The 25683-nt window shown below is 39.8% G+C and overlaps 1 protein-coding gene across 1 annotated transcript in view; it reads left to right on the top strand.

Annotated features, from left to right (window-relative positions):
• DSCAM (DS cell adhesion molecule) overlaps nucleotides 1-25683 on the top strand; it is a 630903-nt gene that overhangs the window by 31684 nt on the left and 573536 nt on the right. The window lies entirely within an intron of this gene.

The raw sequence follows: 25683 nt of genomic DNA, 5'->3' as shown, positions 1-25683 counted from the left end.
TTGTGGCCCTCACAGGCTGAGGGTCCCACTCTGCTGCAACCTCTGTCCTGCTGGCAGGGGGAGGGTTCTAGGACTCAGAGTTGAGTCTTGGGGTGTAGGCTGAGGAGAGCCACTCCATGTTATGGGTTATATGGTAAGGAGCCCTGTAACCCCCACACTAGAACAAACTAAGGAGAGGGTGGGTGATTGATAGGTAGCACCCCTCCCTTGTATTAAAGTTTAATAAAAATTGCGGCCTGCCGCTTAATTCCATGCAGGTATCCGTCCTCATTTTGCCGCTGTGTCCACATCAATATGCTTAGATTGATCATTTACATCAGTGGAAAATACTTTCCAGTTACCTGAACCTCTGGAATGGAGTTACATTGTGTAGGATGAGAGGGGAGAGTGGGGGGAGACGGAAAGAGTGGTTTGATAGAATGTATGGTAATTTGGATTAGTGTATATAACCACATTTGTAAATCAGCAATTTTCAGCGTCTGGAGTTCTCAGTAAAGTTAATGAGCTAATGGCACATATGTCAGTGGGGGAATAGGCCCTATTTATACATTAAATGGTTTAATGCATTAAGTGTATATTACGTTATGTGGCAAGGCAGCATCAGGTCAAAATGAGAGAGGGATGGGGGCGCTGGTGGATCATTTACTAGAATTTGTAATGGGATATACGGACGCTCATTTCCAAGTCTCCAGTTTAAATAAAAGTGCATGTCTGCAGTAATCCAAAATCATTGCCACCTGATGGCTATTTATTGTCTTGTCAGATTAGTTTGTGGTCTCCATCCAATCCATCGGGCATGCATCCACATCACCCCATGGCCCCTTTGTTAGCCGTCTAAACAGAGACACAAATGGCAGCTCTGTCTCCAGGCTCATCCTCAATTTTCACCCTTAAACATGTTTCATCTTACTCAGTGGCAGTCTGGGGAAGCGTATACTGCGCATGTCTGTGCTTCACATGTTTGTAGATACATAGTTATCTCTCCATGACTGTCAGCTAGTAACTTTCACAAACTCGCATTTATTTATTTATTTTAAAAAGAAAGGGACCACTGATCTCTGTCAGGAAGCAAAATGTGTTAAGAACTGACCGGAGCACTACAAGCTATTTACAATTTAATTTATGGAAAAATTGGGGTGGGGGGGCAGGTTAAGGATATTGCACTGCTGCAAACTACAGTTGAAGAGCCCCATCTAATCTCTTGTGTCTATAATATATACTTTCACGCACATGTTTCCCATCCTGGTGGTATCTGAGCACCTACCCAGGATCCACTTATTCACTATCTTTAAAAACTGAAGTAAAAGCTGGTAAAAGAAAAAACAACCTGTCAGTGGTTCCATCTGTATCAATTTTACTGCTGGTAATCCTTATGATTTTAAAAACAAATGACTTTCTGCTGCTGAGCTCTTGTGGTAAGAAGGCTGAGTTGTTTAAGCCACGAGGGAGCTTTGTATACCCTCACGTTGTATCCTGATAAAGATTGATAAAGATTCAGGCTTCTCTTCTGAAAGTCACTTGTTTGCCTCTTTTAATTAGCTAAATATGACTAACACATTTTTCATGGGAACAATGAAATGTTCATGTAACCACAGTCATTGTTCACAGGTAATTGATAGAGGTGGTTAAATATTGGAGTTGTAGTTCTTGGCTTCTGTGGAGCCCCTCCTTTTTCCGGTCTACCACCTTCACAAATGTACCAAGTTTACAGCTGGTAAATTTGGCTACTGTGCATGAGGTCTGCTTCTGAAAATTTCCCACTAAAATAAAGATGTCAAGCACGCAGAGATTTCTTGTGCGCTAGCTAGTGAGGTTGTGAGATCCACAATAAGCAGTTTTGTAGTTCCACAGCTTATTAGTTGACACTTCTGCCAAAATTTTGAGAAAATTTGAAGATGTTGGCTAGGGAAGACATGCTTAAGTAGTATCGAATTTGGTACAATTAAAAAAAATGAGGCAATGTCATGATGCATCAAGAGGCCTGCTATAAAGCCCATTGATTTCGGTGGACTTTGGATGAGACCATTAGTCTTTACCCAAGAAAAATTCCCCCTTTGCTTTGAATGGGAGTTATGTTTGATTCCCGAACTTCATCTTCATGTTTGATAATTTCATCCCTGTCTTTCAAAGAACAAGTCATATAGCTGAAAAAGAATTATTTGCTGCTTTATGCAAGATTTAGAATCCTTCTTTCTGGTATACTTTGTCTGGTTGTACCGACTGGTTCTATTATCAGTTTAATCAGGTTCCCTTAACACTCACAAGAAAGTTGAACGCAACAGGAATCGACATGATGATGATGACAATTGGGATTGGTGACCACTGTGTCCTGACCTATCCCATTGCAACACATAATTTGCTTGGGCATTATTTGTTTTAAAATCAGCTTCTGCAGATGTTAACTTTGAGAAATTCTGTAGTGATGATCTCCAAAATATTTGTGGAGAGCAAGGTTGGTTTGGGGTCTACTGCTGATTTTATTTTTTATTTTTTTTTAAGTTGGATTCATTACACATATTGGTGATGTGGTAGTGTTATTTAGAGTCTGTTCTTTTAAAATGTATCTAATAAAATAGGCTGTTAAAGCTGAGCAGAGCTTGCTAAGTGCAGTATAAATTCAAACAAATACATTACCTTTGCCTCCTTCTGTTATTTGTACAGGGCCAGACTGTGGTGCCCTTATTCATGCTGAGTGGTACTTTTTCACCATGAGTTGTTTCAGTGAATCTAATGGGATTACTTGTGGAATAAAGTACTCATGTTAACTGGTACCTACTGTAATCTTGCTCACAGATATTAAGGGCCAGATTGTGACCCCGTTCACTTCAGTGGGGCTACTCACCATGAGAGAGGGTATCACATTTGGGTTATGTTTAAGCTATAATATGGGAGAAATGGTGCAATTATGTACACTATGCTGAACAAAAGTACCCAAAATGTGGCTAGTTCAGTGGGACAACTTGTGGGAGTAACTGCGCAGTGGTAGGACTAAAGGATTCAGAATCTAGTGCTAAATATGTACTGATCAAAATACCTGCAAACAGGGCAAAAACACTTCTTTGCAAACTATATTTGAAAATCTTTCCTGTAATAAACATGGTTACAAGGCAGACTGCCAAAATCACAGCTTTTTTAGCAAAACAAGCAAACAGAAAAACCCTTAGGCCTTGGGACATGAAATTTTCTGATTCTAAAAAAGAAAAACAACACTCATTTTGCAAAGGTACGACTTTGTGTAACCATCTGAATTAAAACATCATCATACCCGACGGCACAGGAAGTCCCAATGGGTAATTCATTTTTAAGCCTTATTTACACTAGTATCTGCAAAACTATTCTTGACCTACATAAATCATCGGCCATAATAAGCTTTTATTTTAGAAAGGAGATTCAGTGGGAGACTGTCTGCCTTGAAAACGCTTCTAATATGGTGAGCGAAACATCAAACAAGATTAAATCAAAAGGTGAAATAGAACCCCCTGAAGGGAAAGAAACACATGTAATTCTGCTATTTTCCCCTTTAACTACATATAACTTTCACATTAGAAATAAACAGTATAATGTAGTGACTTTATGGGGGGAAACCAAATCTGTCTGTAAGAAGAACTAAGTTCTTCTCTCTGCCCTTCCAGAATATGAGGTACATCGCTCTGAATAGTCGATTGAGATTTAGTTAGGACCTACAGATAACTTATTTCCTCCCTGTCTCTATAAATTGTGACTCTACTAACTGACTTAGAAAATTTACATGTGCAAAAGAAGATTAGGTCACTAAGGTTGTGGGACAGTTTATGGTCCTTCATTTTATATTTTGTTAAAAGTTGAGCTTCAGGAGGTTGAGAGCTATGGCTCAGCCTAGGGCTCAAAGGACACCTTGCCAGTACACTAATAACACTACTTTTTAGATACTGCACTAAAAAAAAGTATTGGAGTTTAGATAAATATTTGAGCTGTTCATTTTTTTTGGAAGGTAAGACCTGATTTTTTTTTTTTTCTATTTATGTGGCATTCCTGATGTGGTGCCGTACTCTAAAATTTTGGTATGTTTTCTACAGTAATAATTTGGGTTGCTAGTTATCAGTAGCTTTAGCAATCAAACTTGTGTTACCAGGAAAGCCCCATTGTTAGGGAAGTTTGTGTGTTTCCATGGACAGCATTAGGATGCTCTAAAAATGTGTAAAATTTTGAAAGTGGAACAGAAGGCTAACAGGGTTGTGCAAAAAGCAAGGTAAGTATAAAAAACAAACAAACAAAAACCCCAAACCCTGAGGTTGGGGTAGATACTGATGTACATAATGAAATTTCTAGGACCTCTTATTAGGTAAATTAATGAAATTGTAGTGACTTTTTTTTTTTTTCAAGGAATTTTTTAATCTTGTTGAATGAGAATTAATGTATGGCAGATGTGTGGGTTTATGTAAAATACATCCAGTATTATATTTCCTTTGAACTAAAGACAATAATATCTTAAATTGGTTAATTAATCTCTGAGGGCATCTCTTCACTGCTGAATTAACTCAAGCATTGACCCTAAACTCAAATTCTGTTCACACATAAAAACGAGATAAGGGGTATAGGCTACAGCTTGAGTTAGCACAACTCCTCAGCTGCTAACACAATTCTTTTGTGTGGCTCAAGTGTTGTTTTGCAGTGTGGCCACTCTCTTGAGTATAGACAAGGCTTAAATTCTCAGAGCATTTCCCAGAGCTCACCACGTCTCCTCCCCAATATGCTATAAAAACTCCAGGGTAGTTGAAAATATTTACTATAGCTCCGCTCTGGTCAGCTCTGGCTGAATGTAAGCCCTGAGTATAGATAATTATAATTAACTCTGCAGTGAAGACAAAGTCTAAAACACATCAGTACCATGAACCTATCTGCATTTCCAACAGTCGGGTTTGATCCCAACAGGAGGATCAAATTACAGCCTTGATCTTGCAAATACTTTTGCACATTAGTAAATGTACTCAGGTGAATATTTTGTCTGAACTTGGACTGTTGATGTGATTTAGTTATTTGCATGCATCTATTTGCAGGATCAGAGCTTTAGTAATTATTCCAGCTATCATTTAATCATTCACCTTGAGGTCTGTAACCTGCACCAGTGACTGAACACACAAGTATTTTGCTTGGATTTCTAGCATTTGAATTTAGAAGTCATCTCTGATAAATGAGTCAATGTAACAGTTCAATTCTCACCCTCTCCTGGGTAGTTACCTTTTAAAAATAATAGTTCAAAGGAGCATTAAGATGATATAGGAAAATTCAGGCTGTTGCCTCTAGTGTAACTATTTATGTGCAGATAGACCACTATAGTTTTCTAGGACTGTCTGACTGCCAGCTTTTTGAGTGTAAAAAGTAACCAAAAATAGAATTTTATGCTGTATCGAACTATCATCTCTTCAGCTTTGTGTGCAAAATAGCATAATCTTAAACTCAGCATGCCGTTGTATATTACTTTTATATAGGGATAGACAGTGACTTTTTACAATCTTTCTGACTGAGAATGAATTGAGCACTGCATTTGTGTTCTGCTGAAGAGAGATTACTGGGGGAAATGGGTGGAGGGAGAATACACTTCTCATGAAAAAAACATGCCATGTACAATTTGCTGTACTCCCACTTCCAGCCGAGCTCGTTTTATAGTTAAAGGGCAGGTGGGTGTGTTCCATTCCTCATCTGCAGCACACACGATTCCTCTTTTCCTAGAATAAGTTTTTCTTTTAATTGGGAGACCTGTGGGCAGCTGAGGGTGGGAAAGAGGGGAGAAATGAACTGAAGAGTTTGAAAATGTCTTTTTTATGTAACTAGTTCTGCAAATTACAAAAAACAAAAACCCAACACTTCAAACAGGTTGTTTTTGCAAAATTTCAAACTTCTGGAGACTTGCCCCTCTCATTTCTAGTAAATCTTGGATAAAATATTATATCCGAAAATCCAGATTGCCCACACATAGTTAAACAGTACAGGTTCTGATGAGATACATTTTCTGCCTTTTCCTGTGGGGCTAAATTTCCAGTAGTCTTCCATGATTAAGGCTAATTTATTTTAATAGAATTGTAAAGTACAAGTTCCCCACTTGCAACATTGGTTATATGTTATTGAATCTCATAGACTGTTTTGTCTGTAATACATCTCCTATTTGGAGAAAGCTGTGCTGTCAACTCTTGGGATTTTATCAGGAGTCTCACGATATTTAGTGTTTTTCTTGAAGCCCCAGTTTCTGGAGTCATTTGAATACATGAGACTCTCAGCTTTCATTCAAAATAAAAACATGTCTAGACCTCACAGTTGCAGTAGAAAACTTGAAGACATGACATAAATACACCACAAAGAAAATAAAAGTTAAATAAAAAATCACAACATTTTTAGTCTAATTTTTAAGCCTGTCTTAAAGCCGAGGGCTTGACTTACATATTTTTAAATGACTGGGGTTGGCAATACAGAAAATAAGTGAATCAAGCAGTCAGTTATTTTCATATATTTCTATAAATATACTGTGTGTATGTTCTAAATGGCATCTGTTTGAAACTGCTCAGCTGTTTGGAATTTTACACTAAGGGAGAGAAATCAGTTGACTGAGAAAAGCAGAGATGGTGACATCAGTTTATCAAGCACCTTTATCACAGGGCTCTGCCATTTATCACATGGATTTCACCTCCAGCCATATAAGCTATGGATTCTCACCATTTTATTGTATTACCAAAGTTACCTTCTGGTGTATGAAGTTGGTGGAGGTATGGGAGCTTGTAAAAAAGAGTTCCCTTTGGTTATTCACAGAAGGTGTGAGACACTGGACATGCCCAGTTATCTACAGTGTTTGCGTGTGGAGGGGGGGGGGCTTACACACAAGTCCCTGTTTCTTAGGCCTTGTAAGAAGGAATCCCACCCTTAGCACACCTTCTTAAGTCTCTTCTGATGAGGGCTCAAAAGGAAAATTAAATGTCCCAGCGCACCCGAGAATAACTTCTTCCCGGGGCCAGCTCAAAGGGACAAAGGCCAACAGTGCCTTCTTATTTCTGGGCTGTCTGTGTAGCTGTTTGCAAGGAGTCCTTCTGGCTGCACTGCTGAATCAGGCCCCCTCTGTCAGGTTTACCTTGGGAGATTGCTGTGCTACTTGTAGGGTCGGGGGTGGAGATCTCCTGGATGGAACTTCCCCCTTGAAGCTTCAGGAGTCCCTCCAGCAGTTGTCTGCTCACGGTGATCTCTCTTGCCCAGCTTACTGTAGTATCCTCCTTTTTAAAGGCCTCATCCCATCATACATGATTGTCAGGGCTGGAGGGGGAGGGCTAACACTGCACACAGGGCCTCTCTGGCACCTTTCCCGTCAATGCGGGGCCTACCCACATTGTCACAGAGCTCCATAAAGAAAGGTTGGAGGAGATACATTGCTACTGTAGGCCTCTTGGGTGGCCTTGAAGTCTTCAACAACAAAAAAAGTGAAAATAAACAGGTGAAAACCTTTTTTGTGTTCTGTAACAGTTGTTTACTTGTTTTTTAGAATAACACTTTTGCCCTCTGTTGTGATTTTTATTGCAAATCATATAGCCCAACTCCTGGAATCATGTGATGATGTGAGAATCTTGGCTTCAGTTTAAAAAGAAGGCTGCTTCTAGCCCTTGTGGTTATTGAGAAAAGCTTGAAAACATGAATCCTAAAGACTCAGAAGTCAAATGCAAAGACTAAACATTTATTATCTTTTTTTAAAATCCTTGTGATTGTTTTAAGCTAACCTGCATTTTGGGAGACCTGACTCTTGGTTTTTGAATATTTGGTGTTGCCAATACTGGAATAAAGGCTGGGACTTTTCAAAAGAACCCAAGATAATTAAGTACCCATATCCTACTGAAATTCAGGGGGAGTTAGGTTTCTAACACCCATTAGACACCTTTTTAAAATTCCAGCCAAAATGTGGACTACAAAAGAGTTAATGCATTAAAGTCAACATTGATTTGAACTCGAGTTGTCTGAGTCTCCATAGCAAACTAAAACAAAAGTGACATGCGAAAAGCAGTCATCCATTGTTGCCTGATGATAGAGAAGGTTTTAAAAATCAAACACTCCAGTACAGCCTGGCAGTGCACAGAGAAAAAGCTAATTAATTATAAATAAGCTGAATAAATAATTTAAATGTATCACTTATTTCTCCTTTATAGTTTAACTCATGAAAAATCATTTCAATTAAAATTTTCAGCTCACTCGGAGATGCAAAGAGGCACTGTGGTTCAAGATGGATGCAAAGTCCTTTAGGATTTCTTTTTTTAAAGTCTGTTTTTACAGCAGGGATGATATTAAAATAACTAGCAAGGAAGAGGGAAACAACACCAAGTAAAGTTTTCTCTGATAGAGTAACTGAGCTTATTTTTAATTTATGAATTAATAAGCATGTTAATTTTAAGGCCCAATTTGTCAAAAATATCTTGGTTCCCCTACAATTCATGTTATATGCATGAAGTAGACACAGTTTCTCCATGAATTATTATTTCTCATTTTCTCAAGAGCAACAAGAGATGATTCATTCCTATCATCTTCTGGCCCAATTTGGCTCCTTTGCTCTACTGATAAGAGCATTTTCATTCATTATGACCTGTGGAACTATTTCCTTTGACGCCGGTCAGTAAACTGGAAAGATTGAGGGGAAAATATTTCTGTCCTTTTGCTTTTTGTTTTGAACTAAGATGCATTTTTTCAATTAAAAACATGCTTTAGTCTGCAAGTCTGTAATCCTTGAAACATGAAAATACTTAGTTTCATTGTCTGAAACTTTAGCAGCAGCAGCATCCTTGACCTTGAACTTTGCTTTTCTTCCTATCTCTCTTACGCATGTCTGTCTGTTTATAATCACAAGTGCACTGCTGTTGAGACTGTTTCTGATGGAATCCTCCTCTTCTCTTGATTGATTGTTGCAGCTCCCTTCTATTTGCCTTTGCCCAGCTACAGCTGTCGACTCTAGCATGCACATTGTTGCCTTCCTTCTCATATGTGAAGTATGAGCACATCATTCTGATTCATTTCAAGATCCCATTCAAAATCTCCTCTTTACCCCCTAAAATCCCTCCATACACTTCTCCCAGCCTACATCATGAAGCCTGTCACCATATGTAAAACACACGTGTGCATTTGTTTGCAAATGGAGAATTCCTGCTGATGTGGCATGGTATAAAGGTCCTATTAGCACTCATTTGGAATTACACCATACTCTCAGTATAGAGGTTTTATCAGCAAAACTTTTTGGTGTTATCCCGACTGAGTGCTAATAGAACCTTTTACCCTATGCTGTATCATGTGATCAGTCACTATCTCATGTTGGAGATGGATTAGCAGGCAAAGGGCAGATGAGGTGGTCAGCTGTATATGATAGTGATTTATCAGAAGGCTCTTCATCTTATTGCATGGATACCATTTGTGTATGTCTGACATTGCTTGTTTATATAGGATTCTTGACCTACCCCATGCCAACCAAAAACAACAAAAAGGAAGAGAGGTAAAGTGCAATAACAGAGATAAATCAATAGGTACTACAGAGAAGAACAGAGTTATTTGACAAAATAGATGGCAAGTTGATGAGAGTTGGAAAGATTCAAGAACTTTTAGATGGCAAAGGCTGCAAAGGAAAAAAAAAAAAGCCCATGTGCTAACACAAGTACCATTCCATGAAGAGATGCAGAGGCCGTTGCAAGATGAGCAGGAAGATGAATAGAAAGTGACCAGCTGCACGAAGCAGATTGAAGCAAATGCATGAAGGATTTTAAAAATGAGAGGGACATTTTGAGCAGGTGCTTGAAAGGAAAGGGTAGCCAGTAGAATTGTTTGAGCATTGGGAGATGTGATTGGGATCCCCTGCATCTGAGAAGGAAGACTGCAATGTTCTGCACATACTGAAGTAGAGAATTGCAATTTGGCAAGAGCGTATAGAGGAGAACCGCGGTAATCCAACTGTCAGAGATGAGAACTAGCAGAGGTAGTGTCAAAGCAGTCACTTACATGAACATTGTTAGAGATGATACCATATAGATGTGTATAAATAAGGTAGGTAGGAAGAAAGGGAGAGAATATATACGTATAAGGAGAGTCTGTAGGGGAGGTGCGTGGTATCTGTATATATAATATGTATATATGCATAGGGTGAAATGCTGGCCTCAGTGAAGTCAGTGGGAGTTTTGCCATTGACTTCAGTGGGGACAGGATTTCACTGAGTGTTTGTGAATAAACTGTCTAGCTTGTAATTGTTCAGGGGGGTTTCCTATTTTTGTTAAAATTCATTAAAGATTTGATATTTTTAAAAGTAAAATTTTTATATTAGTTTTGTAGAGTGTTTTGGGATACAATTGTGAGAGGAACATTTTATTTACTAAAGCTGTCCTGTACACTTCTGATGCAAAAGAAGAGGTCCCTTTGGCACCAGGTCAGCCAACATAGGCCTCTGTGTGCGTCAATTTTAAAGGAAAGTTGTTTGATGATTCCAGCCTCCTTGTGGACATGGAAATATTTTAGGATTGCAATCTTTAAAAAAACAAAGAAGCAAACAAAACCCCACACTAGTTATCATTGAAATCCCGATACTGTGGACATGGGAAATGCTAGGCCTACGACTAGTATATTAGTCTATGAGAACGTTCAGGGTCTTATCTTCTGATAGTGCAACTGTAGAAGGAGCAGATTGGTTATCCACCACTTGAGGTGTGTAATTATCGAGCAAGAGTAGAAACATATTGATTACAAGTTCAGTCCCATACAACCTTACAGAAACTATAACCTGTGACAGAATGTGGTAGATTGGTTAGGTATACGGAGTAATTGCCCTTTTTCTCTACGGTGGTTTATTGGTCTTAGTCACAACTTTTAGAAATGGATGACTTAACTTTTTGCAAATGTTCTTAATCTTCCAGTGAATTTAATCTTGTGTTGTCTTTGTGGCAAGAGAGGCCTGGTGCACTATGGGCCAGGTGTCTGTATTTATGTTTAATGATTTATACACATTTTTCCCTCTTCTGAATTCCCCAGGAAGAGCTCGTCTGTTGCATTTCTGATGAAGCATTTGATGGAAAAGTACTGTGAATATTTTTTTGTCACACAAAGTACATTTTTGTGTAAATCTAAAAGTTTATGCCCTATATGGCTTGAAAATTATGCTTTTCCAGAACTGAACAGTGGATAAAGGTGTAGTGGAAGAAAATGGCTACAAAAGAAATATTTTAGTGGTTAGCCTTTTGTTTACTTATTACTTTATCATTCACTGCTTTTACTCTATACAACATTAAGAGTTAACTTCAAAGGCTTATTTTGTCATTTGGAATCTTAAGACTTCTGCTGGAAAGATTTATATCACAACTAGAGCTAGGAGGATAATAGATTTTTTGTTTCACTGTTGATTCCAAAACAGCTTAAAACCTCATCCATTTTCATTCATACAAAATATTAGTTTGACCCCAATGAAATGGTTTATTTCCGTTTTGACCATTTTGACCATTTTTGATTTTTTAACAATAAAATTGAAGAAAATTTCAAAATGAAAAGTCATTTTGAAGCAAAATTTTGAAACTTTTTTTTCCGAATGAACAATTTGGTGAAGCTGATACAAATTTTCAAAATGTTTTAGGATTGCTGGATATGTGTGTTGTATGTGTTTTTTTTCTTTCTTTTTTTGCTTAAACGTTTCATCTGAAAAACATCTAGCTCTAATTATGACATTTTAATAACATGAATATTTTAGTGGATTATGAGGCAAAATGGAGACTTACTGGAAACATTCATCCATTTGACAGCTGCTTTAATGTCATTGTGGTCAATTTGGCCCCTGAGTAGCCAAACTAGGAAAAATTTGGAAAAAATATCTCACCATTGTTAGCACCACTTTGGTTCCACAAGTGTTAACAACATTGGGAGGCCATATGTAGACAGGCTTCAGGTCTAATCATTACAGTATTTAGAATGACAGCTGCAGCTGGCAGCCCATCCATACTAGTGTTATCACGATTGCTAGCACTTGTGGAGTTGAACTGATGTTAATTGCTCATGGGAAACTTTAAAAAGTTTAAAAAGGAAACTGAAAAAATATTTCAGAAAAGATAGTGACTTGTAGTTGCATATTTTCTGACATTACACTCCACTACCACTCAGAAGCTTTGTGACATCACTAAGAATCTATCTCCCAGAATTCACAAGTGAGACTTCCAGCAGACTGATTGAGAGGCAGCGGTACAACTATTTTATACACACTGGGATAGTTTGAACTAGAGAAATGCTAAATGAATTAGTTTTTCCATTTCAAAGTCACTAGTTCAAGTTCAGTAGTCAAAAGAAGAATCCAAGAGGAATTCTGAGGCTTATATGAAATTACTTGGTAGTCTCAGCCTAACTCTTACGGGGATGGAGGAAATGGCTTAGATAAAATAAGAACTCATCCACAACTGTGTCTAAAATGTGAATTGAACCAAACCAAACTGGAAGCCAACAGCAAGTGTGTCAGTAGTATGAGAACAAATTGAACATTCTGAAGCTGTTCAGAAAAATCCTCTAGTAAGAACATTTTACCTCTTTATAGTCTCTCTTTGTTAGTTAATGCAGGTCAAGTACTGTGTAAAGAATAACCAAATGCCGGGGTAGTGAAGACCTTTATTCAAGTTTTATAATTCTGCTTCCAGTCACTGCTATAGCTTCCTCCCATCTCTATTACGTTTTGTGTGTGAACAATGCCCTGTTATATCTTGTTTATGAAGAGGTATGATGGCCTTGGAGCATAACAGTAAAAGCATATTGAACTTGACTCACCTCCATGGGTGTAGTGGAGTACAGTTTGCATTCCTTGCATCTGTAGGAGTAGCTGCGCCTAAGGGGGGATTGACGGCTGGTGGGAAGGGCAGATGGAAGTACTGCTATTTTCCTCTGCTGAAAAGGGGAGCAGCTATAAACTCCAGCTAGGACTCCATTGTACACTGAAACCCTGCTAGCTTTCCCAAAAGCAGATATGAGATGGACATGTGCTGTATCAAGCACCATTGGGCTGGTGTCCTGGCCCCTGCCATGTGTCTGGTTGGCCGTGTGGAGATAGTGGAAGGCTGGTCCTGCCATTTCCTGCTTCTGCTGGGCTTGCTACTGCGAGGTACCACAGCCTTTGGTTCTGCAGTAAGAAAATGAATGGAGCACCTTATTTTTAAATGTGATAGGGGAGGAAGAATGCTGGGGATTCCATGATAATTTTGAACATGGCTTCGATGTGAGATTTCTGTATATAGTAATGTCATCTTTTGTTCAGTGTGGTTGATTATAACAACTGGACATGCAAGTTCTAGTTACAGTCTGTACAATTACTACATATCAATTTTTGAACATACAGTAACATGCAATTGTCTAAATACTCTCCTTTGTCCACCCTCCTTATAATAACCCTTTGGGCACTTGAAAATAAAAAGTGACTCTTAACTGTTGTTGCTGCAGCATTATATTTATATTCTCAGGATGTTAGTGCTTTTGGCAAAGGAAAGGTCCTTTTATAAGGTACAAATAATTATATGGACTTTGTAACACAGAACATTCCACTCTGTCTTGATTAATCTTAATAGTGCCTCTTTCATTTGAGTTGAGTGTGGTGGTGAATTCATTCATTGAGTGTGTGGTCTGGTTTCACATTAATAGTTGCCAATTCTCATATTTATATGATATATTTAAATCCAATCACCTATAACAAGCGTGTGTTGTTGTCTCCCAAATAAAACACCCAATTAAAAAAAAAAAACTATGCAAACTCTGAGTGAGTTTAGGCCCAAGTGGACTTTACTCAGTGCTTAGGTATTTAGTCTCATTGTATTAAGCTTAATAAATGCATGTATGGAAACAGTTTGATAAAGAGTATTCTTATTCAGTTCTGTAGTTTTACCCATATCATTCTGTGCTTTGTAGAGTAAGCAAATCTTCTGTCTGTCTTTCCAACATTAGTCCCCCATTTAAATGTAGCTTATAAGGTACAAAGAAAAATACATTTTTCGTTGTTGTTTTTGTCTTGTCTCATGATAGTCATGAAGTTCAAGCATGAATTGGGAAACTCTTACAGGGTCCTTCAAATGGACATGATTCAATGTGTCAAATCTGAAGAGTATCGCTTTCCTTACCATATACCATTCAGAAAGGTGGACAGGTGTTAACGCCTGCTCCCAACACATTTTGCAGAGTGGATATATCTTAGTTCCATAGCTGCTGACTTTCATTCCTGTAGTGTGCCCTGTGTGCAAGCTTGCAATAGTAAGATACTTTGATGTCAATCAGAGGCTCTTTTATCTTTCGGCCACTTATTTCAGCTAAATTTTCCTTGATAACTCGTCAGTATCTTCAATTGTTGACATTCCTACCTGAATTTCAACCTTCCAACTTTGGCCAAATCATCAGCTACCTCACTCCCTTACATACGAACATATGATGGAATACATTGAAAAGTCAATTTGTTGCCTCCCTCTCTGATACTCTGAGCCTTTTTATGAATTACATTGATGGTAGCATTCTGGTTTATTTGAAAGAAACTGAAAATTGCCATCTGCAAGTCAACAAATCTCACAACATATGCCTCTATTTCTGCTGTTTATTTTTTCAATGCAGTGAGAATAGCTATCATTTCAGCCATATACACACACCTCTACCTCGATATAACGCTGTCCTCGGGAGCCAAAAAATCTTACCACGTTATAGGTAAAACCGCATTATATTGAACTTCCTTTGATCCACCGGAGTGCGCAGCCCCGCCCCCCCAGAGCACTGCTTTACCGCGTTATATCCGAATTCGTGTTATATCGGGTCGCGTTATATCGAGGTAGCCGAAGTAGTGCTCTTTCTTGTATTCTGTCCATTAGGCCACTAGAAGAAGGCATCACAACCACCAACTGCCAGGGTCCCAATGGCCAGATATTTGCATTCTCTATTATTACATGCATGTAAATATGCGGTTGCTGTTTATAAAGATGCCCCTCAACACTCTTACAACTATTCTAACAGTTTGGTGTTGAGACTCACCTTTTTAGTTTAGAAATGAATATGTAACCTCAGGAAATAGAGCATAAAATCAATATACATCACAATATCATGTATGACATTTTAATCACATAAATAGTTCATCAGTTTATAATGAGGCAGTTGGTGAATTTTACCCTCAAAATTCACCTACCTTGATAGCTGTTTTAACTAGGGCTGTCAAGCGATTAAAAAAATTAATCGCGATTAATGACGTGATTAATTGCACTGTTAAACAATAATAGAATACCATTTATTTAAATAATTTTGGATGTTTTCTACATTTTCAAATATATTGATTTCAATTACAACACAGAATACAAAGTGCACAGTGCTCACTTTATATTTCTTTTTTATTACAAATATTTGCACTGTAAAAAACAAAAGAAATCGTATATTTCAATTCACCTAATACACTTACTGCAGTGCAATCTCTTTATAATGAAAGTTGAACTTACAAATGTAGAATTATGTACAAAAAATAACTGCACTCAAAAATAAATCAATGTAAAACTTTAGAGTCTACAAGTCCACTAAGTCCTACTTCATTCAGCCAGTCGCTCAGACAAACAAGTTTGGTTACAATTTGCAGAGATAATGTTGCACATATCTTGTTTACAATGTCACCTGAAAGTGAGAACAGGTGTTTGCATGGCTCCGTTGTAGCCGGCATCGCAAGATATTTACGTGCCAGATGTGCTAAACATTCATAGGCCCCTTCATGCTTCAACCACCATTCCAAAATACGTGCATCCATACTGATGACAAGTTCTGCTCGATAATGATCCAAAGCAGAGCGGACCAACACATGTTCATTTTCTTCATCTGAGTCAGATGCCACCACCAAGAAGGTTGATTTTCTTTTTTGGTGGTTCGGGTTCTGTAGTTTCCACATCGGAGTATTGCTCTTTTAAGATATCTGAAAGCATGCGCCACACCTCATCCCTCTCAGATTTTGGAAGGCACTTCAGATTCTTAAACCTTGGGTTGAGTGCTGTATCTATCTTAGAAATCTCACATTGGTACCTTCTTTGCGTTTTGTCAAATCTCCTATGAAAGCGTTCTTAAAATGAACATGTGCTGAGTCATCATCCGAGACTGCTAGAACATGAAATATATGGCAGAATGCAGGTAAAACAGAACAGGAGACAAACAATTCTCCCTCCATGAGTTGAATCTCAAATTTAATTAACGCATTATTTTTTTAACGAGCATCATCAGCATGGAAGCATGTACTCTGGAATGGTGGCCAAAGCATGAAGGGGCATATGAATGTTTAGCATATCTGGCACGTAAATACCTTGCAACGCCGGCTACAAAAGTGCCATCCAAATGCTTCTTCTCACTTTCAGGTGACATTGTAAATAAGAAGCAGGCAGCATTATCTCCCGTAAATGTAAACAAACTTGTTTGTCTTAGCAATTGGCTGAACAAGAAGTAGGACTGAGGGGACTTGTAGGCTATAAAATTTTACATTGTTTTGTTTGTGAGTGCAGTTATGTAACAAAAACAATCTACATTTGTAAGTTATGCTTTCATGAGAAAGAGATTGCACTACAGTACTTGTATGAGGTGAATTGAAAAATAATATTTCTTTTGTTTATCATTTTTACAGTGCAAATATTTGTAATAAAAAATAATATAAAGTGAGCACTGTACACTTTATATTCTCTGTTGTACTAGAAATCAATATATTTCAAAATGTAGAAAAACATCCAAAATATTTAATAAATTTCAATTGATATTCTATTTCTTAAAGTGCGATTAATCGCAATTCATATTTTTAATCGCAGTTAGATTAATCGACAGCCCTAGTTTTAACTTCTTTATTAACCCTTGGTATTTCATAGCTGCCTTGTCTCTGACATCAGTGTTCACTGTATGTTGAGAGGATTTCTTATATCATTCAGCGTTACTCTCCTAGGATTCCTTAAGGAGCACAGATACTGCAGTAGTCTGTAGAAATGTTCTTGATTTATAAAATTCTTAAATAGATATCTTTAAAACCTATTTGACAGCCTGAGCCATGTGGACTAGTGGCTAGAGCACTAGGCTTGGACTCAGGAGACCTGGGTTTTGTTCCCAGTTCTGCCACTGGTTCTACTGGGGGACATTGGGAAGTCACTTCACCTCACCGTGCTTCAGTTGCTCCATATGTAAAAGGGGATAACGATAAGGTAACCTCCTTTTTAAATCACTTTGAAATCTACTGATGACAAGCACTATGTGAGAACTGGGTGCTATTATTATGATATAAACAAATCCTGATTATTCTCCACTTTCAACCTATTTTTTATTTTTAAAGTATGGATAACAGTAAATGCTATGTTTTCTATCCTCCTTAAAATACATCCTGAATATCCATCAGTGCAAGATAGTGTATCCTAAAATATCATTAGCATTTAGTTTTTCCACCAGAAAAAGCTACATGCCTATTTGCTGCTTACTTGAATAAAAGGAGTATTTTACACTTCAAGATTATGTATTCTCTATACGGGATCTTAAAGTAGACTTTTACATTTCAGAGTCATTGGCCACATGTTTCAATAAAATGATGGTGAGTTTTGATATCTCTTCCCTCAGTGCTCTTATGATGGGGCGAGGGAACTGTGTGGCTGTTTAAGTAAATGAATGTTTTTAGGGCTTTCTAATAAAATACCCACAAATTGTGTGTGTATTTGGTACATTGTATAAGTCTTATTTAGTACACACGAATATGAAGATTTCTGACTCTGTATGGGTATGAGAGGGACCTAGACAATGCTTTTTTTCTCCCTGGTATTTTAATTTCTTTTGTCTTGTAGCTAGCACATTCGCCTATATAAAACTAGTTTGCTGGGGTTATCTTTGGAGCCTAAAGGCGCCAATAAAGCATATACTGTTATTATATTTTCCCTTTTTTCCATATAGAGTAGTATTTAGTACTTCTGGATTCTTCCCAGTGGTAGGAATTCATGTGGAATAAAAGATTCAGAATGAAAGCCTTTTAGATGAAGAACATTCTCCAGTAGTTTTTATATGTTTAAGTTTTTGTCTCTAGATTTGGAATATCCTAAAAGCATTATTAATATTTGATGGCTTAGTGAGAGTCCTAGGTAATATAAATGTATAGTAGTCACACACATAATCCATCTGAGTTTAAATATTTTCAATCCAATCCTATCCAGAGCTTGGCATGTGTCATAGCAAGAATGGTGAATGGAATGTGTCCCACGGAATAGGGATGTGTATAAACTGGCTCATTTTTCTTGATTATTTTAATAACTTGCAGATGATCCTACTATAAAGCAAAAGGTATAGCAGAGCATGATCTAAGAAAAGGTTAGGATCCCTCCTTGTGTTGCATGGGTTGACAAAATTTTGCAAGGTTATTAGTGGGGGTGGGATAGCTCAGTGGTTTGAGCATTGGCCTGCTAAACCTAGGATTGTGAGTTCAATCCTTAAGGGGGACATTTAGGGGTCTGGGGCAAAAATCTGTCTGGGGATTGGTCCTGCTTTGAGCAGGGGGTTGGACTAGATGACCTCCTGAGGTCCCTTCCAACCCTGATATTCTATGAATTCCCCCAGACACTATGTAAAAATGTCAGGGCACCATGGAGTGGGTTAACTCTTTCATTACTGGTCTGATGCATCTTCTTGCTTGGGGTGGAATCTTGTGGGGTTTTTTTCTTTTCTTTTGGGATACATCTACCCTACAGTGGGGAGAGTACTTCACCATGAGAGCAGACAGATGCACTAGCTTTGCTTGAGCTAGAGTGCTAAAAATAGCAGCATAGCTGGGGATAGCCCAAGCAGCAGCTCAGGCTAGCCACCAAGTACAAACCCACTGGTACCCCCTCATGCTACTCCCCTCAACACGATTCTTTTTAGCATGCTAGCTCAAGCAGAGGTAGTGCGTGTCTGTCTGCTCTCACTGGCAAGCACGCTCCCAGATGCAGTATAGATGTACCCTTATGTGGATGGGTGGGTAAGCATTGCCAAGTCAAAGACTGCCTAGGAAATGGGCAGCATGGAGAGGATTTTTAATTCTTGTACCAGTTATATTAAGCAACAATGATATGATTAAGAACCAAGTGTCAACCTTACCTTTGTTAAAGTTGTGATATATAAAACAATACCTATACACGTGGTCTTTCTATTTAAGTTTTGATCATGAAATCACTTATTCTTACAAGAGGTTTATTGTTTTAATGGGTATGTTTTATTGGTGTCTTCTGTACTAAGTTATCACTCAGATTATGTAATGCAGGTTACTTAAACCTCCTTGTGTGCTGCTGGATGTAATAAACCAAAGGATTAAATGCAGCATGTTTTCTAGGATAAACAAAAGCTTTGGATTGACCCAGAAGTGCTTTAGTGTGACCTTGTCCAATGATCAGAGAATTTAGGTAAAGGTGAGTTAACTGAAAATTTCTTTCCTCGTATAGTTATGACAGTGAAGTTTTCTGTAGTCAACAGATGGGAACATCTCTGGAGCAAAGCCCACCCTCCGAAATTAAGATTAGTCTAGAAACAAAACACACTGGTCTTTGCAGAATTTTTGTAGCATACAAAAGAGGCTGAACTTAGCTGTAACCTGTTCGAAGGTAGATGTATTTTGGTAGTGGGGTAGCCAATGACTGACCTTCACAAGTCCAGCAGAGATTGTACGGCCATTGTCAGTCTTTCCAAATCTTTGCCTGACAAACTAGCTCTGGAACCAGATTGATTTAGGAACTCTTTTGGGGGCTCATGTAAGCGGAGATTGCATTCTATTTTCATTACTGTTTTGAGTCCAAAAGCTGTCTTAAAAGGTTTGGTTTTTTTCTTTGAGCGATTGCATGTATCCATTCCACTCCAGGTATGTGATTCCTAGTGCACTGTTGTCTGAGACTTTTCCCTCCATGGTACCAGTCGGGGCGGTGCATATGCCCTCTGTTGCCTCATGCTGTTGTGTGATGTTATAAAATGTAGAGTCTCCCCGACAACCCTCAGTTCCTTCTTACTGCCTGTGACAGTTGTTGGAATGTGTTAATAAGAGCATAAGAATGACCATACTGGGCCAAACCAATGGTCCATCTAGCCAGTATCCTGTCTAACAGTGGCTAGTGCCAGGTGCTTCAGAGGGAATGAACAGAACAGGGCAACTATTGAGTGATCCATTCCCTGTTATCAAGTCTGAGCTTCTGGCAGACAGAGATTTAGGAACATTCAGAGCATGGGATTGTGTCCCTGACTATCTTGGCTTCTAGCCATTGATGGACCTATTCTCCTTGAACTTATCTAATTCTTTTTTGAACCCAGTTATACCTTTGGCCTTCACAACATCCCCCAGCAATGAGTTCTAGAAGTTGATTATGTTTGCGTGAAGAAGTACTTCCTTATGTTATTTTTAAACTTGCTTTCTATTCATTTTATTGGATGACTCCTGGTTCTTGTGTTATATGAAGGGGTAAATAATACAAGAACCAGTGTTATCTTGCTATCACAAGTTTTTCTCACTCTCTGTATATAGTTGGTGCTTATTTAGTGTTAGGCAGTTTTAGTAATGTTTTAATTTTTAGACTAATTTTTAGATACACTTTGGCTCTCATTGTTTGGTACCATACCAGTGCCAGGGCATGCCTCAGTCATTGGGGTTCAAACCCTGTCATTCTGGCAAGAAACTGATGCCAGTGAGTGACCCACAGTCCAGTTGCCTGAAGTATCTTGAGAGAGACTCGTGTCAGGGATTGGTGCCAAATTTTGCAGACACTTTAAGCCAAGGACCAAAAAGAGACAGGGAAGGCAGACTTAAATTTATTCTGGTGGAGGCAGCCCTGTGCCCACACTCAGAGCCTCCCTGCTCAGAACTGGTACCAAGAACATCTGTTTCTGTCAGGAGCACTCCCCGTGTTTTTGCTGAATCCTGCAGCTAAGGAAGAGGCACCAGAAGGATTGAAGGATTCAGTATCCATGAGATCAAGGTCCCTGGCACCAAAGTCCACCAAGCATGCTGAGAAAGAGAGTGTAGTGTGCTCGAGGCAGAGACACTCCCCAAGGCAGTCATCTACTCAGACAGGACTGTTGACACGGGCACCTGAAGCAGAATCATTTAGCTCTGCAGAGCCATCCTCCTTGTCTCAGCAACAAGAGACTATCCTGGTGCTGCTAACTCCTGAAAGCTGCATCAAGGGATCTGCAGAGTCTTTCGGCACTGGTTTCACTAGCAATCCAAGTGTGCTCTCATGCGATACCATCAGCTGTTATTAAACCATGCCAACGGCTTCATCCCAGCATGTGGCACTATGAGCACCTTCAGACACTTGCGTGCCACATTGTACAGTGCTGTCCAGAGGGGAACTGGTGAAGAGCTCTCTGGTACCATCTTCTCTGGCTTCCAACACTGATCCCTGGCACCAACAGGAACAACCTCCCCTTGGTTGGAGGAAACTGATTCATCTTTAGATTCAGAGGTTGGCTCATACATGTTGCAGTCATGCTATGTACTTCGTAGTTTCCCTCTGAGTTCTTACCACCGTTGGTACCCACCAGAGGCTCTGTCTTGGCCAGTCAGTAGAGGTCCATGGCCTGGAAGAAATGGGATGCCAGTACCTTACCAATGGCCATTTTGGAACCTTTTCGGATTTCCCCCTTCTCCCAGGTTGTCTCTGCACTCTCCTGACTCTACTTCATCTAGTAGGCATCAAGACCCATCCCACCAAGTGCAGCAGGCAACTGGTTTCACTAGCAATCCAAGAGTGCTCTTATGCGATACCATCAGCTGTTATTAAACCATGCCAACGGCTTCATCCTAGCATGTGGCACTATGAACACCTTCAGACACTTGCATGCCACATTGTACAGGGCTCGGTACCAAGGAAGAAGAAACTGCTCTGGGGAATCTCCCCTTGCAGGCATCAGAGGTGGCTCTACTGCATCCAGCTTTGGCTTCCTCCTCTTCCATCCAACTTTGGCTTCCTGCCTCTGATGAGGCAGTGGGGTCAGAGGATTCCTCACCACCTCCAGCAGGAACTTTTAAAGAGGATGGGTCCTGCCTTGGATAATTCAGGTGGAAGAGGTTTGAGAAGAGGTCTCATAGGTTGGTCGATGTTTTAGCTTCTGTAGGACCTTCTCAAGTGGCGATCTCAATTAATGATGGAGCCCACCAAGGTGCTGTGACCGACTCCATCTTCCCTTCTGACCATAACAAAAAGGGCTGAATGCTGGTAGTATGTCTCCTCCCAGGGTTTTGAAAAGTCAACTCAGGTTGGTTTCAGCTGCCAATGAGCGTGCGCATCCGGGTCATCAGGCATCTACCCCAAAAGGAAAAGATGCAAGGAAGACTGACCTCATTTGCAGAAAATTTTATACAGCTCAGAATTGCTAACCAGGAGGTATTGCTGGGACACTACGATTTTAACCTCTGAGACAATATCTTAAAGTTTAGGGACAGATTGCCAGAGGATATAAGGGAACAGTTTCTCACTGTGATGGATGAGGGAAAGTTAGTGGCCAGAACCTTGTTTTAAGCAGGTTTGGATGCTGTTGATTCTAGAGATAGAACCACGGCATCAGCCATTATGATGCACGTATATTTGTGGCTCCAGTAATTGGGTCTCCTTCAAGAAGTCCATCAAACCATCCAGGATCTTTCTTTTGAGGGGCCATCACTTTTCGCTGAGTGACAATAAAAAGCTGCGTAGCCTGAAGGACTCCAGGGCTACGCTCAAGTCTTTGGTCATTTATACACTTGTCCAAAAGAAGAAGCAGTTCCATCCTCAGTGCTGGTCAATTTCCAGAGTGACAGCTTCTCTTACCGCACCATTTGCCACCTAAATGCTTGGTTCTGCATCGCTACAGTCTTAAGCACAGTGGAATTGGGATACACCCTCCTGTTTATTTCTACCCCTACCCTTTTATACCACTCCCCTTCCCTGTCCCTTCTCTGGAATCACTCTTACAAGGACGTTCTCCTTTGGGAGGTACAATCTTATCTCTGGTTGGGAGTCATAGAAGAATTTTCTCCATCACACAGAGGAAAGGGTTTCTATTCTCACTACTTCTAATCTCAAAAGCAAAAGGGATTTGAGACATGAGAGACCTATTTTAGACCTGTGAGAAATCAACAAATACGTGAAGTAAATAAAGTTTTGCATGGTCACTCTGGCTTCCATTATTCCCTCTGTGGGCCCCGGAGACTTGTATGATGTCCTTGACTTAAAGGACACGTATTTGCATCAAAGCCACAGGAAATTCCTCAGATGTTTTGGTCAACCAATCTCACTGCCAGTTTGCAGTACTACCATCTGGCCTGTCTGCAGCCCCACATATGTTCATAAAGTGCATGGCAGTGGTGGCAGCATTCTAGAGGAAATCAGTAGTTCAAGGGTTTCCCTACCCGAATGATTGGTGAGAGGCTGGTCCCAGGCTCAGGTGCTGTCCTGATGGCTGTCATCCAGTCCACTTTCAACATGCTAGGATTGCTCATCAACGCAGACAAATTAATCTTGTCATGTGTACAAAAGAGAGAGTTTATAGGAGTAGTCTTGGACCATCGGAAGCCAAGACCTTCCTTCTACAGATAAGATTCCAGACATTGCTGGCCATTGCTTTTGATCTGAAGGCCCATCCTGTCTCGACAGTGTGAACTTGCCTCATGCACTTTCATAGTTCCCGCATGGCAGGCTCCATCTCAGGAAGCAGCAAGGGTGGCTAGTATAGGTCTACTCACCAATTCATCATTCTCTAGTCCTAGTGGGTCAGGTGCCCACTCAAATCTTGGCATCTCTGGACTGGTGGACAGACCCTTCAATTGTGTGCGGGGGTTCCATTTGCTCCTCCTCCTCAGCCAACTTCGATCCTAGTTAAGGACACTTCTACTCTAGGCTGGGTGGGTAGGGGTCAGCTGGAGTTCCTGCAGATACAAGATCTGCTCAGGATTTAACTGTACATGTAAATGTCAGAGAATTGGGGGCCATCTGACTAGCTAGTCAGGCGTCTTTTCTGCATATCAAAGGATGAAATCTGCTTGTACTTGCAGACAATACAGGAGCCATGTTCTATGTGAACAGGCAAGGAGGTGTTCAAGTGACTATGCTATGCCAGGAGGTGATCAGGCTATGAGACTTCTGTATCACTAAGTCAATCCACCTCAAAGCTTCCCACTTTCTGGGTGTTCAGAACAATTGGCCATCCAAGTAAGGGGATCTTCCACTGGGCACCATGAGTGGTCTTTCTTCCCAGACATAGCCAGATTCATTTTCCAGTTGGGAGAGATTCCCCACATAGACCTGTCCATTGCCCAACCCACTATCCTTCCTTTCTATATCAGAGTGTGTCTGGTAAGAGGGAACTGAGTGGAGCTCGGCGCAACTCTTCCCTTTGTACCATTGCACAGGATTTGAGGCAGTAGAGGGTGCACCTGCCACCCAGACGGATACTGCTGAAGGAGAAATTTGACAACAGTTCACTGGCGTGTGCACACCTGAAGTGGAATGGACATGTGAAACACATCATAGTGAAAAACAGATACAGAGCTAATTGGTAACTGTTTGTTTCAGGTTTCTGCTATTTAGGATTATCTACTTGTTGAACTTTATTATTTAATGATGTTTTTAAAAAAATCTTCATAACTCTGTACCGTTTACAGAAACTGCTTAATTAAAACTCGTTAAAATTCATTTGTATTTCCCTCAACTGTATGGGTGTGTTTTGTCAGCTAATTTGATTTCTTATGACTCTTTGACATTGTAAACTCATCACTGGGTAAACAGAAACAACAAAACAACTCCAGGGCCTCATCCTCAAAGGTATTTAGGCACCTAACTCCCATTGAGTTCAGTGCAAGTCAGTGGGAGTCCTCTGAGAAGCAGTCATAGGTAGTTTACTGAATATCCCAAGGAAATTAAACTAGGGTGTGGTCCGGCTGGCTCTAATAAACCACTAATCCTCACAAAGGCTGCTGGGAGTGAGAGGGGCCTGGGGCCCTATAAGTCAGGCCCAGCTCATGCGAGGAGTAGTTGGGGGAAGCGAGGGCCCAGTGACAGCTGGGAGTGGGGAAACTGTGAAGAGCTCAGGAAGGCTAGGATGGTGCCCAGAAGCAGGACAGAACAGCATACTGGAAAACAGGACAGACCCTCAGAAAGGAAAGCATTGCACCAGGGAAGGTTTGGGCATATGCTAGGGCTTGCCTCCCTTTAAGGACATGAACTTTGTATTTGTGTGAAAGGAAAAAATATTTCATTTGCCCTTAAGATACAGATTACACAGAATTTATAGGATTTGGGTTTAAAAGTAAAATTGGTGTAAACCACTGGTAAATACCAATATACCTTTGTTTTAAAAACTGCTATACTTTCCAGCTTCACTGCCTCCTCTCCTCCCCCCCACATTTTTGTGTTGATCATCTCATTCTGACCGCCTCAGGGACTAACATGGTGACAGAGCCCGCTAACTGTTATTGCTGCTTTTGGTAGTCTTATTGGGGTTGGTACTTATTGGTAGGACTATGACTTTAAGCAATATAGGAGCTGGGTCTCAATCCCATTAAAAACTAATGGAAAGACTCTCTCATTGATTTCAGAAGAATATGAATCGGAACCCTACTTTGTAATAAGCAGCTGAATTTCTAGATTTTTCCCCACTTTTGTAAAAGTTCCAAGTAACTGTTACTTAAAGTTAATGTTCTTGTGTGAACTCTGAGAACAAATTTATGATTTTTGTTGT

Source organism: Malaclemys terrapin, chromosome 1 (genome assembly GCF_027887155.1).
Source record: "Malaclemys terrapin pileata isolate rMalTer1 chromosome 1, rMalTer1.hap1, whole genome shotgun sequence".
In the NCBI taxonomy this organism is placed as follows: domain Eukaryota; kingdom Metazoa; phylum Chordata; order Testudines; family Emydidae; genus Malaclemys; species Malaclemys terrapin.
The sequence above is the reverse complement of the archived record's forward strand: the minus strand, read 5'-3'. Positions and strand labels throughout refer to the sequence as shown.